At 38.2% G+C, this 16,142-nt stretch overlaps 1 pseudogene; it reads right to left on the reverse strand.

The window, feature by feature from the left end:
• Positions 1-3,379: 3,379 nt before the first annotated feature.
• The window catches only part of LOC112177921, a 128,416-nt pseudogene continuing 115,653 nt past the window's right edge, over positions 3,380-16,142 (reverse strand).

Below are 16,142 nucleotides of genomic sequence, written 5' to 3' on the forward strand. Positions count from 1 at the left end.
GCTTATACACTCAAGTATATGTGAAAGATAGCAAGTGTATCACATATTGCAAGAAACGAAAGCACATGTATAAATTTCTTTTTAAAGATCTCATGAAGGATATCAACTACTTGCACAAATGGACCCAAGCCATAGGTTCAACTCTTGTAACTCATCTCCACATCAAGGACTGCCCCATCTTAAGGATCAAGAAGGTCTTATCAAAGGTTGTAATGGGGCCATGGCTCAAGGTTTTAAAGAAACGAAGGGTAAGGAATTTAACAAAGTGTCCTAAAAACCTAGCGGAGCTCATGTTGGTGTAGAGAGGCTTCTAGAAATCCACCAAGTATGCAAAAACGTCACTATCCCATGGGGGCGTTATAAAGGGGCCTAATGTCTTCATGTTGGGCCCAAACTTCACTCTAAACTTCCTTTGGTCTCTAATGAGTTGGACAAAGGCCAAATTTTTCTGTAATGGCCTTCAAATCAGTGTAAACTCCAAACTCACCAAGTATGGGGGACTAAAATCCATAGATATATTTCTCTTTTTTCTTTCTTTCTTTTCTTAGCCGTACAATTTTTTTTTTTCTCGGCTTTTTCATACATTTTTCTCTTATGGACAAGTCTACCCCCACACTTGAGTTTTCACATCTTCTTATTCTTCATTATGGACGCCAAAAATCTTCAAGTAAAGTCTCAGTTTAGCTCCACTAAGTTCTTAGAACAAAGGGTAGGGTTATAGCTATACTAAGGTTTAGGTTAAAGATTTTTAAGGGTGATGAAAGAAAAGGCTTAACGTAGGCTCAAAGGGGTTTGTCTAGGGGAGTCCCACGACGGGCACAAATAGGGACACAGGTTTATATGGCAATGGTGGTAGTTCCTAGGTTGCCTCTATCCTTTCCAGAATCAGGGCCATGTATTGATATAACGTCTCAACAAGCACAAGAGTGAATTCTAGCATTCTCTAGTCCATCAAACTTAATCTATGGCAAGTAGTCAATCAAGATGAAAGAATAATGAGATCATCAAAACATCGCCAAGAAAATAAGAATATATTTTTCATTTATCACTCTAAGAAAAAGGGATATGGCTCAATATCTCACATGGGTTTTTATGAATCAAAACTCATCTTAACATGCTCATGTTCTGTACCAAAGTCACGAAATCCATATCCACTACAAGGCACATATTTTTCATATATCTCAATTAACCAAAGAATACCATTTTAAAGTCATCTCAATTTTGTGATCCTCTTTTAATCATGATTTCAGAGATATAGAATCATCCTAGACAGTTGAAAGGGCATCCTAAGACTCAAAACAAAATGATACAAGACAAAGATTCAATAGACGTTAACTAGGGACTAGGGTTATTTCCTTTCTCCTTTCGGTAACTCCTTTGGGATGTGACCAGGTAAGGAGGGGAACGATTTTGGCGGAGCTCAGCTCACTTGTTTAGCAGGGGACGAGACCCTTTGCTAGCACTTCTCGTATCCAAACCAGACCTAGACATCACACCTTAATAGATGCGCCTACGATGAAGAAATTATTTCACCCAAAACATGACTCAATGACTCAATAAAAGCAACGAAATTTTTGTTGTTTTTGACATTTTTCGATTTTTTTTTTTGTATTTTTCAATATATGACTCAAGATAAAAGTATAAATCCCTTCCCCCACACTTAAATATTGCATTGTCCTCAATGTAATCAATCATAAGCATGCAATGAAACAATTAAGCATATAGGGTAGAAATTTACGAAAATAACTACTAAGTACAAAAAGAAAACGTGAAAAGAAGGAGAAATAGGGAAGGAGAAATCAAATCTGCGTGTGTAGACTCCTTCACAGCTACTTCTGAATTGGGTTGCCTCCCAAGCAGCGCTTAATGTTTATAGTGTTTCAGCCTAGACTTGTACCTCCATTTAATCCTCATGTTGTGGAGCGTTTTGGAGGGGTACATCCTCCACTTCATGCTCCACAAACGTCTCATAGTATGGCTTGAGGCGATGGCCATTCACTTTGAACTCGTTACCTGTTTGTTCACTCTTTATCTGCACAGCTCCATGAGGAAACACATGAGTAATAACAAAAGGTCCAATCCAACGAGAACGAAGTTTACCTGGAAAGAGTTTAAGACGAGAATGGAATAAAAGAACTTTCTGTCCCACAACAAAAGTCTTCCTACGAATCATCTTATCATGGAATGCCTTAGTCTTTTCCTTGTAGATCTTGGCACTTTCGAAAGCATCATTCCTAATCTCCTCTAACTCTTGCAATTGTAGCTTCCTATGAAGCCCAGCCTCATCTAGATCCATGTTAAACTGCTTCACAGCCCACCAAGCTTTGTGCTCTAACTCCACAGGTAAATGGCAAGGTTTGCCATAGACAATTCGATATGGGGACATACCTATGGGAGTTTTGTATGCAGTTCTGTAGGCCCACAAAGCATCCTCCAAACGCAAGGACCAATCCTTTTTGTTAGGATTCACAGTCTTCTCCAATATTCCCTTGATTTCACGATTAGAGACCTCAGCTTGCCCACTTGTTTGGGGATGATAAGGTGTAGAAACCTTATGTGTCACATCATACTTCTTCAAGAGAGCCTCAATCGTCCGATTGCAAAAGTGGGAACCACCGTCACTAATGAGAACTCTAGGCATGCCAAACCTGCTAAAGATGTTAGACTTGATAAAATCTGCAACAACCTTAGAGTCATTAGTTCGAGTGGCTTTTGCCTCCACCCATTTCGACACATAATCCACAGCAAGCAAGATATAGAGAAATCCGAAAGATGAAGGAAAAGGTCCCATGAAATCTATACCCCAGACATCAAATATTTCAACAGTTATGATATTAGATAAAGGCATTTGATCTCTAGAGCTAAGATTTCCAGTTCTTTGGCATCTATCACAAGTTAAACAATATGCATAAGCATCCTTAAATAACGTTGGCCAAAAGAACCCAGATTCCAACACTTTAAACGCAGTCTTCTTAGACCCAAAGTGACCCCCACATGCTTTAGAATGGCAAAAAGAGAGTATAGCATTATGTTCATGTTCAGGCACACATCTCCTAATCAATTGATCAGAGCAATATTTCCACAGATAAGGTTCATCCCAAACATATTGTTTAACAGTTTTCTTAAGCCTATCTCTATGAGCACGTGACATGGTATCAAGAATTTTCCTAGAAACAATGTAATTCACAATATCCGCATACCATGGTTCACTTACCTGGATTCCAAAGAGTTGTTCATCTGGAAACGTCTCCACCAAAGGGAGAGGGTCTTCTGCGTGCACCAAACGACTCAAGTGGTCAGCTACCACGTTCTAACTACCCTTCTTGTCCTTGATTTCAACGTCAAACTCTTGTAAGAGTAGGATCCATCTAATGAGCCTTGGTTTCGCCTCCTTCTTGGTCATCAAGTACTTCAAAGCTGCATGGTCAGTATAAATAATAACCTTGGTACCAAGTAAGTAAGAACGAAATTTCTCAAGTGCAAAAACAACTGCAAGGAGTGATGTCGCTTTTAGGAAGCGACCAATTTAACCCTGAAATGTCATTAGTAGTATAGAATAAATAGGGATCGTTCTATTCCGGGGATTGAGGGTACACCTGTCATTATCAAACAATTAAACAATTAAAATTAAAACAAAGTATAATATTTACAAAAATATAACAAAATATATACATATTTACGAAAAAGGGGGGATTTTTGATTTTTGGTTTTCTAGTTTTAAACTGAGTTAAGAAAATAATTAAAATGCAAAAACATAAAAATATAAATGGGATGCAAGAACAAAGATCAAATTCGAAACTCATGATTAAAATTGATTCAAGTTCATCATTATTCATCATAGTCATGCAAGAGGAGTTGATCATGTGAAACGTTCAAAAGCAAACAATTTCCCATATTTTACTTTCAATGCTAATTAACCTAAGCGAAAGCACCTAGATTAATTCTATCAAACATGCAATCAAACCCTAGAAAGCTAGTCAATCATGTCATGTTTAATGCATTAAGCACCTAGAAAGGCTATCAACTCAAATGTGCAACTTAGTATGAAAAAGTCCACCTAATTGCAATCTTCTTTGATTAAACTCGGTTTTTGTACAAAACCTTTGCTACTTATCGATTCAAGAACACAAAACCAAAAAGTTGATCCATGTTCTCGAATTCGTAGCAACATTCACATAAAAACCCTAAATGTTTCGAACCATTCAAGATTATCATACAAAAGATTTCTATCATGCAAATTTAATCAAACACTCACACAAAAGCAACCATAAATCGCAATATATGAATCTGAAAATTAACAATTAATCATAAAATTTCAGAAAACAATACTTGTTCAAACAATTGTGTCAACTAAGGCATAACCAACGAAAATTACAAAGCAAAGGTTACAAGGAGAATCAGATTACACCGTGATGAAGATGAGATGAATGAAGTGATGAATGGACTCTTGAATTTCGAAAGCAATCTTCAAGGTGGAGGGTGGATGGTATGCACGGCTTGTCTTCTTCTTCCTTGGCCTTGCTTGAACTTCGTGGTTGCCCTAGAGGATGGAGAGGAGCACGGCTAAGCTAGAGAGTTTTCTGAATTATTTCTCAAGTGTAGAATGTAAAAAATGGAATTAGGACTTCTTGACGTTGAGAGAAGAGAGGAATATATAGGGGACGGCTTCTAGGTCTTCAAGCCGTGTAAAAACCCTAGAGAAACTCACGGCAATAGCTTGCTTCCTCCACATAATTTCCTCCAATGATTTCGTGCCACATAAGCCCTATGAGGTGGTGCAACCAATCACAAAATTCCAATATTAATTCCCTAAATAATTCTTGCCGAAATATGTAGATAATTTCTGATTTCCTTCACCAATTTCGGCAACAATATATTTAGAGAATAAAGGGGACGAACCTAGACTCCTTTGAGAGCTTTTTGTGTTCAACACATATTCTCTTTCCTTTAAAAGCTCCCTAAGAAATCTCCACGAAATCTCTCTTGAATTTCTGATTTTCCACACGGCAAAACCCTAGTTTCTCTCTTCATTATCCCTTGGCCGAATTCTCTAGGGTTTCTCTTTTATTTTGCACGGCAATTCCTTGTTTCTCTCTTGCTTGGACGGCTAGGAGTCTCTAGGGTTTATCTCTTGATTTATTTCCATAAAAATAACCCTAGAAAATCTCCTTTTAATTTCTGATTTTCTTGGACGCCACCTCCTTGTTTCTCTCTTGCAAATTCACGGCAACAACAACTTTAGTGCTAGGGTTTGCGTCACAAACCCTAGTTCCATGGGCTTTGGTGGGCTTTTATCCAATTAGCCGAAAATCCAACAAGTCTTGAGAGTTTTTGGGCCTCCATGCGTCACTTCTATGCCATGTCATCTTCCAACGTCACAACACTTTATTTTTCCATTTCTTTTTCATAGTAACGTTGGAAACTTCATTGGTGGGCTTTCCTCATTTTCGCAGGGTTTCCTGGTTGGACCAGGAAAACTGCTTTTCTTCATTTCTGCTCATTTCTGTGGCTCATTGTTCTTCATCTTTGCTCCCCTTGGTGATCGCAAGCTCCTCTTTCCATTTGTGAGTTCATTTCCACTTTCTAGCTCGGAGGTCCTGAAAATAGAAACTAGTAAGAAAAATAGAAACTTTCCTAAAATGAAAAAAATGGCAACTTTCCTAAACTGAAAATGGAAACTTTCTAAAAAATGAAAAATAGAAATTACTGAAAATGGAAACTTACTAAAAATGATAAATAGAAACTACAAAAATAGAAACTTTCTACAAATAGGAACTTTCCCAATCAAAGAATGGAAACTTTCCTAAACAGGGTTTTATTAAGGAAATAACGCAGAAAATGCAGGGAAAAGCAAGTAAAACGTCGCATTAAAATGCTCCTATCAAGGAGCTCTTTCTCTGTAGTGGAATAGTTCAATTGCGCATCATTAAGAGTCCTTGAGGCGTAGTAGATGGCATAAGGTCGTTTGTCCTTCCTTTTCCCCAAAACAGCTCCAACTGCATAGTCAGAGGCGTCACACATCAACTCAAAGGGCAAGGACCAATCTGGAGGTAACATGATGGGAGCTGACGTCAACAGCTCCTTGAGCTTGTCAAAGGCCTCTTGACACTCCTTGTCAAACACAAACGCCACATCCTTTTGGAGTAGTTGGCATAGAGGTCTCGAAATCTTGGAGAAGTCCTTGATAAACCTCCTGTAAAACCCTGCAAGGCCAAGAAAAGAGCGAATCTCTCTCACAGAAGTGGGAGAGGGTAAGTAACGCACAAGGTCTACCTTAGCTTTATCAACCTCTATTCCTGTAGAAGAGACAATATGCCCTAAAACTATACCTTGTCTAACCATGAAATGACATTTTTCCCAATTTAACACAAGGTTAGTTTCCACACAACGCTTTAAAATAATTTCCAGATTATTAAGACAATCATCAAAGCTTTTTCCGAAAACAGAAAAGTCATCCATGAATACCTCTATGATTTTCTCAATATAATCTGAAAAGATACTTACCATACACCTTTGAAAGGTACCTGGGGCGTTGCATAGTCCAAAAGGCATACGTCGATAAGCAAATGTTCCAAAGGGACAAGTGAATGTCGTCTTCTCTTGGTCTTCAATGGCTATGGCAATCTTATTGTACCCTGAGTAGCCATCCAAGAAGCAGTAGTAATCATGTCCAGCCAAACGCTCAAGCATCTGATCAATGAATGGAAGAGGAAAGTGATCTTTCCTTGTTGTTGATTTGAGCTTCCTGTAGTCAATGCAAACTCTGTGGCCAGTAACTGTCCTTTGGGGCACCAGTTCGTTCTCTGCATTCTTCACAACAGTCACTCCTGACTTCTTAGGTACAACTTGAACTGGGGACACCCATTTGGAGTCGGAAATTGGGTATATGACGCCACAATCTAGGAGTTTGATGACCTCCTTCTTCACAACTTCCATCATAGGAGGGTTGAGACGACGTTGAGCCTCTCTAGTGGGTTTTGTCCCCTCCTCAAGAAGTATCCTATGGACGCAAGTAGTAGGGCTTATTCCCTTGATATCCGCCAATGTCCATCCTATGGCGGTCTTGTGTAGTTTCAACATCTCCACCAATCTCTCCTCTTGAGAAGAAGTAAGAGAGGAGGACACTATCACTGGTAAAGTCTCCTTGTCTCCTAAGTAGACATACTTTAAGTGGTCTGGTAGAGGTTTAAGTTCAAGTTCTGGTGCCTGAACCATTGAAGGTAAAGTCTTATTAGCAGATAACTGAATGGACAAGGGTGGAGGAGACTTACCTACAAAGGATGATGCCTCAAGGAAGGACACATTAGCAATGATTTCGTCCTCACATGTTTCCTTAAGCACATCTTCATGGAGTGTGACGCCATCCTTGGTGTATCCCACTCCTTGCTCGAGTGTGGTGACCAAAGTATCCTCATTCATGATATCAAACATTTCCTGTGCAAGATTGTCCAGAATATCAATAGAAAAACAATCATGAACATCAAGAGGATACCTCATAGCTTCAAATATGTTGAAGCCAATAACGTCACCATCAAATTCCATGGTGAGAGAGCCATCATATACATCTATCTTGGTTCTGGCCGTCCTTAAGAAAGGGCGACCTAATAGCAATGGCGTTGAACTCACTGGGGATTCCTCCATCTCCAACACATAGAAGTCAGCTGGAAAGAAAAGATGATTAACCTGCACAAGAACATCTTCCAACAAACCTCTAGGGTATGCATTAGACCTGTCAGCTAACTGAATGATAACATTATTAGATTTAAGCTCACCTAGACCTAGGGTTTCATAAACAGAATAGGGCATGACGTTCACAAATTCCCCTAAGTCTAACATAGCATTCTCAAACCTAGAGTTACCAATAGTGCATGGAATAGTAAAACTTCCAGGATCCTTGCATTTGTGGGGTAGTTTCCTCTGAATTAAGGCAGATACGTTCTCAGATACCTTGACTACCTCCTTCTCACCTTTATTTCTCCTTGAGGTACAAAGCTCTTTCAAGAACTTAGCATACCTAGGCACTTGCTTGATAGCCTCAAGGAGGGGTATATTAACTTGCACCTTCTTGAAAGTTTCCAAGATAGCTTGGTCACTTTCATCCTTCTTCGACTTAGCAAATCTGCGTGGAAAGGGCATACAAGACAAAGAAGGATTAGCAATAACCGAATTAGACAAGTTAGAATCATTACCTTTAGGTTTCGGTTTTGCTTTAGAAGGGGAGGACGTCCTAGTTTCTTCTTTGGACGTTGCAGGGTCCTTTTCAAGGCTCTTCTTGGTAGCTTCTTGTTCCTCCTCAACTTTAATGGCCACTTGAGCCTCCTTGGCTTTCTTAGGGTGATCCACAAACACCTTTCCACTCCTAGTAGTCACCAAAGATGCATTCTCCACATTTCCCTTAGGATTTCGTATGGTGTTACTAGGGAGTTTCCCAGTTTCATGAATCTTGCTCATAAAGTCCACAACTTGGCCCATTTGCGTCTTCAGATCCGCAATGTCTTTGGTGTGGGTCTGTTGTCCTTGAACCAAGGCCTGAGTAGAACTGGTGAGAGCTTCAAACATCTTGTCATAGTTAACGCCTTGATTTGAACTCCCTGAAGCATGTTGGTTCTGCATGTAGGGCCTTTGGAATGGTGGTCCTTGATGTCCTTGAAAAGAAGGCCCTTGAAATGATGGTGGTGCTTGAGGACGTTGAAAACTTCCTCCAAGGGGATTTTGAGTGTTTTCATTGTTTGTCCACTTGAAGTTGGGGTGGTCCCTCCATCCAGGATTGTAAGTGTTTGAGTAAGGATCATATCTTGGACGTGGTGGGCCCCCATGATTTCCTTGGTAGCCTCCAATGGCGTTCAATGATTCCCATCCTCCACTCTCTGATAACTGAGGGCATTGATCAGTCACATGCCCTTGCATAGAACACACTCCACAAGCTTGCAATATTCCCTTTGCACTCACAACTTGATCCATGAGAAGGGTGAGTTTATTTAATCTATCCTCAATGACCAAAGTACCTATCTCACTCACCTTCCTAGTTGTGAGGCCCACACCCTCATACTGTTGGGCATTCTTTGCTCTATTCTCAATCATAGCTCGCCCTTCAGCAGGTGACTTGTCTACAAAGGCTCCCCCAGCTGCAGCATCTAACATGTCACGTTCCAAGGGTAGGAGACCTTCATAAAAACAAGTAAGCAAGGTTTCTTCCTTCATCTGATGTTGAGGACATTGTGCAATCAAGGATGAAAACCTCTCATAATAAGCGGAATAAGATTCATCTTGAGCTTGCTTGATTCCACTTATCTTCTTTCTGAGTGTGATGATCTTGGAAGCTGGGAAGTACTTCTCTAAGAATGCCTTCATCATAGTGTTCCAAGATGTAATTCTTCCACAGGGAAGTTCATAGAGCCAATCCTTGGCACGGTCAGCTAGAGAAAAGGGAAAGGCCTTCATCTTAAGGATATTCTCATCCGCTCCTTGTGGTAACATATTGATACACACAGACTGGAATTCCCTAAGATGCTTGTTGGCATCTTCCATATTGAGGCCATGGAACGTTGGAAGTCTATGAAGCAATCCACTCTTCAGCTCAAAATCCGCAGTCTTTCCTGGGGCAGGTGCAGGGTACACAATACTTGTAGGAAGTCCTTCTTGAACCACAGATGAAGAGAGTTCTCTAATAGAGGCCATTCTAACGTTTTCTTCAGGGGGTGGTGAACCAGGTGGTGAATTCTGAGGTGTAATTGAGTTGGACGAAACACTAGGTGATACTGACCCTTCAGAAGGAAACAGCCTCCTCCCTTGATCGTTAACTGTGTATTCCTTGTATGTTGGAGAAGAGGGCTTTTTGTACTCAAGGAGTGAAGAATTCTTCAAACGAGCGAGCCTTGCTTCAATTTCTTTAACTGTAGAAGGTCTAGAAGGCTCGGTCATTCATAGAAATCCTGAACATTATTAAAATTTAGAGAAGTTAGTAAAGTGTATAGTGAAGTAAATATAAGTTAATCATTTATACATAAATGTTACTATTCACGAATCACTATTCATGATTTACTATTCACGAATTTACAAGTATAAAGAGAAGTAAAAATTACAAAAAAATTCCACAAATTTTAGTTAGGGTATGGCATAGTTAATAAAAGTTTGATTCCCATTATAAGCCCTTAACCAAAGTTTAGACGTGCGGCCCAAGGGCTCGATCCTTAATACTAGTCGCCCTCCTCAATCTTTTGGTAACTCTTTTCACATAGAGCCAGGTAGTAGAGGAACGATTTTGGCGGAGCTCAGCTCACTTGTTTAGCAGGGGACGAGACCCTTTGCTAGCACTTCTCGTATCCAATCAACCTAGACACCCTATGCTACTAAGGTGCTCCACATGAAAGAGAAGGGTGCAAGACTAATGTTAAAGACAAAGTCCTTCACCTATTCCATTATGGTCAAAAACTTATAATAAAATTCATACTCTTATAAACCTGATTTTTACTATTCACGAAAATTTTATACAATTATTTCTTTTTCTTTTCTTTCTTTTATTTACAATTATTTCAACACTTAGGTACGGGAACAGGGAGTCTCGATGTGCAATGGGACTGAAACAGCTACCCTTTTCAAGACTATGTTTAATCCAATATACCTTAGTGTATCACAACATTTTCTTTTGTCACAAATATAATTGATTTCGAATTAAATCCCAAGTGGTAAATCAAGTGGACGTGCGGCCCAAGTATAGTTGTCTCGACACAAAGTCCCTCCTACATCCTTTGGGCAACCTTACTGAAATGGCCAGGTAGGGGAGGGCGACCACAAGAGGCAGAATCCATTTTGGCATGAGCTACTCCCACAATGTGGTTTAGGCCCATTTGTAAGCACTTCTGGATCCAAAACCCGTTATGAACGTTGTCTCCTTCCTAGACACCATCCCACATAGGCTATACTTACTTAGATGAAAAAGGTCCTAGGTGTGAAGACAGTTCAATGAATATTAATAAAAACCGCCCTCAACCTTAAGGGACCTGAACTAGGTACCAATAAGGGGTTTAGGTCAATATTAATAAATACGACTTCACCTATTCCTCTTTAATTTACAACTCACAATAAAACTCGTATTCAATAATATAAATAACAACCTAAGTATTTTCTTTACTAAATTTCGATCACAATATGAACATATAAATAATATTTTCGAAAACAACAATATTCACAATGCAACAAGTAATTTTTCAATCCCCGGCAACGGCGCCAAAAATTGATACGCTCAAAGCAAGCATATAATTTAACCCTAGAAATATCATTAGTAGTATAAGCAAGTAGGGATCGTTCTATTCCGGGGATTGAGGGTACACCTGTCAATGTAAGACAATTTAAACAATTAAAATAAAAACAAAGTATACTATTCACACATAAACACTATTCACAAAATTAGGGGGTTTTAGGTTTTTGGTTTTTCGAAAATTAAAAACAAGAATTAAAACTAAGTATAAACAAAAACACAAATACAAGAATGAAATGTAAGAAACAAAGATTAAGACCAAGTTCATGATTGAATTCGAATAAACCCTACATTGTTCTTCCAAGTCATGTGAAAGGAGTTGATCATGTGAAACATTAGAAAGCAAACGATTTCCCATATTTTACTTTCAATGCTAATTAACCTAAGTGAAAGCACAAAGACTAATCCTATCAAACATGTAATCAAGCCCTAGAAAGCTAGTCAATCATACACATTCAACGCATGAAACACATAGAAAGGCTATCAACTCAAGTGCACAACTTAGTATGAATAAGTTCACCTAATTGCAATCCTCTTCAATTGAATTCGATTTTTGTCCAAAACCTTTACTACTTTTAATTTAAGTTACACAAAACAAAAAGTTGATTCATGTTCTTAAATTTAGCACCACTCATACATAAACCCTAAGAGTTTCGAACCAATTAAGATTAACATACAAGAGATATCTATAAAGCAAATTCAATCGAACAATCACACATAAGCAACTTTGGAATCACAACATAGAAATCGAAAATCCTTAATCAATCATAAATTTTCAGAATATAAACCTTGTTCAAACATCAATGTTAACTAGAACAACATCCAACGAAATCAAACAAGGAGAATCAAAAGTGATTACAAGAAAGAAGGTTGAATTACACCGTGAATGGAGAGATGGATGAATAACTTGAACAATGAACGAATGAAGCTTGAAAGCAAGCTTCAAAGTGCACTGCTTCAAGGTGGAATGGATGATGATGCTCACGGCCTAAGCTTGCTTCTTCCTTCCTTGCTTGAAAACGCCAAAAGTTGAACTAGAGAATGGAGAGAGCTTCCGCGCGTAGAGAGAATTTTCTGAATTGTGAAGTGGTGCTTTGAGACGTCTAGGGTGCTTGTATATATAGGGAACGACAATGCTTGGCCTCCAAGCCGTGATTTTCTGATATATTTTCCAAGGAATTAAATTATTAATTCCACATGCCTTCCACCAATGAGAATTTTCCAAGTAAGCCCTAGTGTGTCATCCAACCAATCATAAAACTCCAAGAAGATACCCTAATATATTCTTGCCGAAATTCCTTGAATATTTTCTGATTTTCTTCTTGTATTTTCGGCCAAAATATACTTAGGGTTTCTAGGAATGAATCTAGAAGCCATTTGGTGCTTTTTCTTGATTTCTTTCCATAAATTCCACCCTAGAAAATCTCTTGCGTAATCTTTTATTCTCCATTTGATTTTCACGCCACTTTGCCTCTCTCCCCTTTGGTTTTCACGGCAACACCTCCCTAGGGTTAGGGTTTTGCGTCACAAACCCTAATGTCATGGGCTTTGATGGGCCTTGATCCATTTTGCCGAAAATCCAAAGAGTTCTTGGGCCTCGTTGCTTCTTCTTTAAGCCTTCTCATCTTCCAACGCAAAATACATTATTTTTCCATTTCTTTTTCATGGTTGCGTTGGAAACTTGCTAAGGAAGCCTTCCTCCATTTCGTAGGATTTCCTGGTAGGACTAGGAAAGCTTGTTTCTTCATTTCTGCTCATTTCTGTGACCCGATTTCTCTCATATTCGTTCGTCTTGATGTTCGCAAGCTCCTCTTTCCATTCGTGTGTTCATTTCCACTTTTTAGCTCGGAGGTCCTGAAAATAGAAACTAGTATGAAAAATAGAAACTTTCTAAAAATGAAAAATGGAAACTTACTAAAAGTGAAAAATGGAAAGTTTCTAAAAATGAAAAATAGAAACTTACTTAAAGTGAAAAATAGAAACTTTCCAAAAATGAGAAATGAGAAATGAGAAATGAAAACTACAAAAATGGAAACTTTCCCAATCAAAGAATGGAAACTTTCCCAAACAGGGATTTTTCAAGGAAATGGCGCAGAGAAATGTAGGGAAATGCAGTTAAAACGTCGCATTAAAATGCTCCTATCAATTGTTACAACCAAGTCCTACTTGTGTATGTGTAAATTATGTGTTTCAATTAACTCTCGAATGCTTAAACATTGACTCTTGGTTAAGTGCTAATCTTGGTGTTGTGAAAGTAAGAGATTGCTGAGACAAAAAGTTGAAGGGCAATAGAATTTTCATTTGGTTGAGTCTTTAAATTTTTGTTGAGTCTTAGTGTGTGTCTTTGTGTGATTTTGCTAAAGGACTAGCAAAAGCTAAGTGTGGGGGAATTTGATAGGAGCATTTTAATGCGACGTTTTAACTGTATTTCCCTACATTTTCTGCGTTATTTCCTTAATAAAACTCTGTTTATGAAAGTTTCCATTCTTCGATTGGGAAAGTTCCTATTTGTAGAAAGTTTCTATTTTGTAGTTTCTATTTTTCATATTTGGAAAGTTTCCATTTTCAATTTAGGAAAGTTGCCATTTTTCATTTTAGGAAAGTTTCTATTTTTCTTACTAGTTTCTATTTTCAGGACCTCGGAGCTAAAAAGTGGAAATGAACTCACAAATGGAAAGAGGAGCTCGCCAATTTTGGAAGGAGACAAAATGAGATACAAAGGGCTGTATAAATAAGCTGAAAAGAAGAAATGAAGTTTTCCTGGTTCAACCAGGAAATCCTGTTTCAACCAGGAAACCTTGTCCAGAAGAGGAAACCCTGCCAAAACAAGACTCTTGAGTCAACCAAGAGAGGAAAGCAGAAAAATGAAGTGTCATGGCATTGAAAGAAGCTTCTTGAAGACATTAGAAGATGACATGGCTTGAAGGTGACGCACAAAGGCCCAAGAACTCTCAAGAGGTTATGGATTTCGGCAAATGGATAAAGGCCCATGGAAATTAGGGTTTGTGACACATGAGAGATATTTTTGGAGAATATATATGTGTTTGCGGTAAAATACAAAGAGGAAAAGGAGGAGGCAACATGAAAATCTGAAAATATAATTGAAGATTTTGATTGGAGTAATTCAAGGGAGATTTTTAAGGGCAAAGAGATATTCTTGGAAGATTTAAATGTGATTTTTAGCCGAAAATGGTGAAGCAAATCAGCATTTATTTATGGAATTTCGGCAATTACTTTCCCAAGGATATTTGTGGCCGAAATTGGTGAAGCAAATCAGAATTTATTTATGGAATTTCGGCAATTACTCTCTCCTAAGATATTCTTGGTTGAAATTAATGAAGAAAATCAGAAAATCCTTATATAATTTCGGCAAGGATATATATTAAAGGAATTTAGGGAATTAGTTTGGAGAGTTTTGATTGGTTAGATGACACACCAAGGCTTACTTGGCATTCTACGATTGGTTGGACCACATCACAAGGCTTACTTGGCATCATACCATTGGTTGAAGTGATGTGGAAATTTCTGATTGCTTGGAGAACCCTAGCCGTGCCCCTATATATTCTCCCCTTTTCTCAACGTCAAGAGTTCCTCTCCCCCATACAATTTACACTTTAGAAAAAAATCAGAAAATCTTCTTAGCATAGCCGTGAGTTTCTCCATCCTCTAGTCATCTCCACGAGTTCAAGCAAGGCCAAGGGAGAAGAAGCATAGCCGTGAGCATCCATCATCCATCTCCAACCTTGAAGCTTGCTTTCGAGATTCAAGAGACCACCACATCAATTGTTCATCACCATCCCCATCTCACGGTGTAATCCGATTCTCCTTTGTAACCTTTGCTTTGAATTTCGTTGGTTATGAACTAGTTGACATATGTGTTTGAACAAATATTAATTTCTTGAATTTTTATGATTAATTGAGAATTTTCAGATTCATATTATTGTGATTCGAGAGTTGCTTATGTGGGTTTGTTTAATTAAATTTGCGTTATAGATAACTTTTGTATTTTAATCTTATGTGGTTGCAAACACTTAGGGTTTCGATATAATTGGTGCTAGGTTTAAGAACATGAAATTGACTTTTCGTTTTGTGTAAACTTGAATCAAAGTAGTAAAGGTTTTGTACAAAGATCGAATTTAATTAACGAGGATTGCAATTAGGTGGACTTTTCCATGATAGGAGCATTTTAATGCGACGTTTTAACTGTTATTTCCCTACATTTCTTGCGTTATTTCCTTATTAAAACTCTGTTTAGGGAAGTTTCCATTCTTTGATTGGGAAAGTTCCTAATTGTAGAAAGTTTCCGTTTTATAGTTTCTATTTTCCATTTTTAGAAAGTTTCCATTTTAGTTTAGGAAAGTTTCCATTTCTTATTTTAGAAAGCTTCTATTTTCAGGTTTTTGGAATAAATAAGCTGAATTGAGTTCATAAATGGAAAGAGAAGCTTCATGAAGATGACATGGCAAGGAGAGATTCAAGGAAGAGTTTTTAAAAAAGGAAAATACATTTTCCTTGGGAATTAAATTTGCCGTGAAATACCTAGAGGAAAACAAGGTGACAACGTGGGAATTAAGGTGATTGATTGAGAATTTCACGTGGAATAAATCAAAGGAGATTTTCTTGGGAGATTTTTATGGAAAGAAATATTGTTGGAGGAGTAAATTGGTGTGATTGCCAACGTGAAAATCAGAAATAATCAAGGAGATGACGCAAAGAGAGATTCAAGGGAGATATTTATGGAAGGAAAATATGTGTGCACCAAGGAAAAGCTCAAAAGGCGTCCAGATTCATCCCTAAATTCCCTAAAGGAATGTTGGCCGAAATTCATGAAGAAAATCAGAATAATTTCAAGGAAATTCGGCAATTAAATATTAGGGAGGTATTT

The sequence above is a fragment of the Rosa chinensis genome, chromosome 7, assembly GCF_002994745.2.
Source record: "Rosa chinensis cultivar Old Blush chromosome 7, RchiOBHm-V2, whole genome shotgun sequence".
Classification (NCBI taxonomy): Eukaryota; Viridiplantae; Streptophyta; class Magnoliopsida; order Rosales; family Rosaceae; genus Rosa; species Rosa chinensis.